Below are 4,695 nucleotides of genomic sequence, written 5' to 3' on the forward strand. Positions count from 1 at the left end.
CTTAATTTCCGCCTTTTGCTCAATCGTTTCCCCATTTATAATTAATTTTAAAAATCGGGTTACTCAGTTCTGGTTTACCAGTTCCCTCTTCGGACTTAGTTTTTGGTTAATCATTTCCGGTTCACCAGTTCCCGTTTTGGACTTAGTCTCTGCGGGCCGTTTCTCATCTTTTGGTTCATCAGTTCCCCTCTTTTAATAATTTTTTGGCTGCTTTCGTTTGATCATTTCCCTGCCTTCTGGGTAACTTTTCCACCTTAGGACTTCATCGCCGCACATTGTTTTCGACTTCTGGTTGATCATTTCACCCCTTTTAATCATTTTTGTAACTTTTGGTTAACCATTTCACCCAGCTTCTGGTTAACCATTTCCCCTTTGGGACTTAGTCTGTGAGCATTCTTTTGGGATTCTGGTTAACCATTTGCCAATTTTTAAAAAATGTTGCCACTTTTGTTTAATGCTTTCTGGTCAACCTTTCCCTCTTTCAGACTTCACCGCGGCACATTGCTTCAGCCTCCTGGTTAATCATTTCACCCATTTTAATCATTTTTGCAACTTTTGGTTAACCATTTCCCCCAGCTTCTGGTTAACCATTTCCCCTTTGGGACTTGGTCTCTGAGCATTCTTTTGGGATTCTGGTTAATCATTTGCCAATTTTTAAAAAATGTTGCCACTTTTGTTTAATGCTTTCTGGTCAACCTTTCCCTCTTTCAGACTTCACCGCGGCACATTGCTTCAGCCTCCTGGTTAATCATTTCACCCCTTTTAATCATTTTTGCAACTTTTGGTTAACCATTTCCCCCAGCTTCTGGTTAACCATTTCCCCTTTGGGACTTGGTCTCTGAGCATTCTTTTGGGATTCTGGTTAATCATTTGCCACTTTTTTAAAAATGTTGCCACTTTTGTTTAATGCTTTCTGGTCAACCTTTCCCTCTTTCAGACTTCACCGCGGCACATTGCTTCAGCCTCCTGGTTAATCATTTCACCCCTTTTAATCATTTTTGCAACTTTTGGTTAACCATTTCCCCCAGCTTCTGGTTAACCATTTCCCCTTTGGGACTTAGTCTCTGAGCATTCTTTTGGGATTCTGGTTAATCATTTGCCAATTTTTTAAAAATGTTGCCACTTTTGTTTAATGCTTTCTGGTCAACCTTTCCCTCTTTCAGACTTCACCGCGGCACATTGCTTTAGCCTCCTGGTTAATCATTTCACCCCTTTTAATCATTTTTGCAACTTTTGGTTAACCATTTCCCCCAGCTTCTGGTTAACCATTTCCCCTTTGGGACTTAGTCTCTGAGCATTCTTTTGGGATTCTGGTTAATCATTTGCCACTTTTTTAAAAATGTTGCCGCTTTTGTTTAATGCTTTCCCTGCTTTGTGGTCAACCTTTTCCCCTTTAGGACTTCACCGCGGCACATTGCTTCAGCCTCCTGGTTAATCATTTCACCCCTTTTAATCATTTTTGCAACTTTTGGTTAACCATTTCCCCCAGCTTCTGGTTAACCATTTCCCCTTTGGGACTTGGTCTCTGAGCATTCTTTTGGGATTCTGGTTAATCATTTGCCACTTTTTAAAAAATGTTGCCGCTTTTGTTTAATGCTTTCCCTGCTTTCTGGTCAACCTTTTCCCCTTTAGGACTTCACCGCAGCACATTGCTTTAGCCTCCTGGTTAATCATTTCACCCCTTTTAATCATTTTTGCAACTTTTGGTTAACCATTTCCCCCAGCTTCTGGTTAACCATTTCCCCTTTGGGACTTAGTCTCTGAGCATTCTTTTGGGATTCTGGTTAACCATTTGCCAATTTTTTTAAAATGTTGCCACTTTTGTTTAATGCTTTCTGGTCAACCTTTCCCTCTTTCAGACTTCACCGCCGCACATAATTTTCGACTTCTGGTTGATCATTTCACCCCTTTTAATCATTTTTGCAACTTTTGGTTAACCATTTCCCCCAGCTTCTGGTTAACCATTTCCCCTTTGGGACTTAGTCCCTGAGCATTCTTTTGGGATTCTGGTTTATCATTTGCCACTTTTTTAAAAATTTTGCCGCTTTTGTTTAATCGTTTCCCTGCTATGTGGTCAACCTTTTCCCCTTTCAGACTTCATCGCCGCGCATTGTTGTCGACTTCTGGTTAATCATTTTTCCCCTTTAAATCTTTTTTTGCCACTTTTGGTTAACCATTTCACCCAGCTTCTGGTTAACCATTTGCCCCATTTTACTGAATTTTTCCGCTTTGGTTTAATCATTTCCCTGCTTTCTTGTCAACCTTTTCCCCTTTTGGACTTCGCCGCCGCACTTTGCTTTTGCCTTCTGGTTAAACATTTCTCCCCTTTTAATCCTTTTTCCCACTTTTGGTTCACCAGTTCACCCAGCTTCTGGTTCACCATTTCCCCTTTGGGACTTAAGTCTCTGAGCATTCTTTTGGGATTCTGGTTAACCATTTGCCACTTTTTAAAAAATGTTGCTGCTTTTGTTTAATGCTTTCCCTGCTTTCTGGTCAACCTTTTCCTCTTTCCGACTTCATCGCCGCACCTTGTTTACGACATCCGGTTAAACATTTCTCCCCTTTCAATCCTTTTTGCCACTTTTGGTTAAGCAGTTCAACCAGCTTCTGGTTAACCATTTGCCCCTTCTTACTGAATTTTTCTGCTTTTGTTTAATCATTTCCCTGCTTTATGGTCAACCTTTTCCCCTTTAGGACTTCGCCGCCGCACTTTGCTTTCGCCTTCTGGTTAATCATTTCACAACATTTTAATCCTTTTTCCCACTTTTGGTTAAACAGTTCACCCAGCTTCTGGTTAACCATTTGCCCCTTTGGGACTTAAGTCTCTGAGCATTATTTTGGGATTCTGGTTAACCATTTGCCACTTTTTAAAAAATGTTGCCGCTTTTGTTTAATCGTTTCCCTGCTTTCTGGTCAACCTTTTCTCCTTTAGGACTTCGCCGCCGCACTTTGCTTTCGCCTTCTGGTTAATCATTTCACCCCTTTTAATCCTTTTTCCCACTTTTGGTTAAACAGTTCACCCAGCTTCTGGTTAACCATTTGCCCCTTTGGGACTTAAGTCTCTGAGCATTCTTTTGGGATTCTGGTTCACCATTTGTCCCTTTTTAAAAGATATTGCTGCTTCTGTTTAATCCTTTCCCTGCTTTGCGGTCAACCTTTTCCTCTTTCAGACTTCATCGCCGCGCATTGTTTTCGACATCTGGTTCAACATTTCTCCCCTTTTAATCCTCTTTCCCACTTTTGGTTAAGCAGTTCACCCAACTTCTGGTTAACCATTTGCCCCTTTTTACTGAATTTTTCTGCTTTGGTTTAATCATTTCCCTGCTTTATGGTCAACCTTTTCCCCTTTAGGACTTTGACGCGGCACATTGCTTTCGCCTTCTGGTTAATCATTTCACCCCTTTTAATCCTTTTTCCCACTTTTGGTTAAACAGTTCACCCAGCTACTGGTTAACCATTTCCCCTTTGGCACTTAAGTCTCTGAGCATTCTTTTGGGATTCTGGTAAACCATTTGTCCCTTTTTAAAAAATGCTGCTGCTTTTGTTTAATGCTTGCCCTGCTTTGCGGTCGATCATTTCACCCCTTTTAATCCATTTTTGCCACTTTGGGTTAAACAGTTCACACAACTTCTGGTTCACCATTTCACATTTCGGAACTTTTATTCCCACCATTACTTTGGGCTTCTGGTTCATCATTTCACGCTGTTTTACAAATCTTTGCCGCTTCACTTTTAATCCACAAACCGTGGCTCGCTTTCGGGTGGGGGGGGGGTAGCGGGTTTGGGCCGGGCACTCGACATCCCGGTGTGCGACCGGGTTCGTTCTGGTACCGCTCGGTGCCCCTCGTCCTGCTCTTGCCGCGGAAGCAAACCAGACGACCGTCGGTCTCACGCCCGAGGGGAGAGGAGGCGGAAAGCGGTTTGCAGCCTTTCGCTGTACCTCCGGCGGGCAGCGCCGCACCTCCGAGTGCTCGGTACCGTTCGCTGCGCCTCGTCCGGCCGCACGCAGCGAGCCAAACCCGGAGGAAATCGGCCTGTGCCTTCTCGAGATATGGGCCTCCGGGTGGGACGGACAAACCGGGGCCCCGAGCTCGCTTTCGGCGGCCCGGCACTCGACTTCCCGGTGTCCGAACGTGATCCTTCCGGTACCCTTCGGTGCCCCTTGCCCGACTCCAGCTCCCGTGCTGAAGCGGAGTCGGTCGGCCTGACGGCCGCCGAGTTAGCCAGCGGAAAGCGGTGCGCAGCCTTTCGCTTGCAGCTCCGGCGGGCAGCGCCGCACCTCCGGCTGCTCAGTGCCGTCCGCTGCTCCCCTTCCGGCTGCACGCAGCGAACCATACCCGGAGGAAATCGGCCTCGGCCTTCCGGAGATATGGGCCTGCGAGTGGGACCAATAAATCGGTGCACATTTCCGGCTCGGTTTCCGGCCTCGGCACTATCAGTTCACGCCGTCCGACCGACGTCGTTCTGGCACGGTTCCGTTGCTCCTTGATCCGGTCCAGCCACGGTAATCAGCCGAAGATGGTGGGGGGGGGACACATTGCCCGCCGAGTTAGCCGGAGGAAATCGGCCTCGGACTTCCTCAGATATCAGCCTCCGGGTGGGACAGACAAACCGGGGACCCGAGCACGCTTTCGGCGGCCCGCTGGTCGACTTCCCGGTGTGCGACCGGGTTCGTTCCGGTACCGTTCGCTGCCCC

This window comes from Heptranchias perlo, unplaced genomic scaffold (assembly GCF_035084215.1).
Source record: "Heptranchias perlo isolate sHepPer1 unplaced genomic scaffold, sHepPer1.hap1 HAP1_SCAFFOLD_1398, whole genome shotgun sequence".
Lineage (NCBI taxonomy): Eukaryota > Metazoa > Chordata > Chondrichthyes > Hexanchiformes > Hexanchidae > Heptranchias > Heptranchias perlo.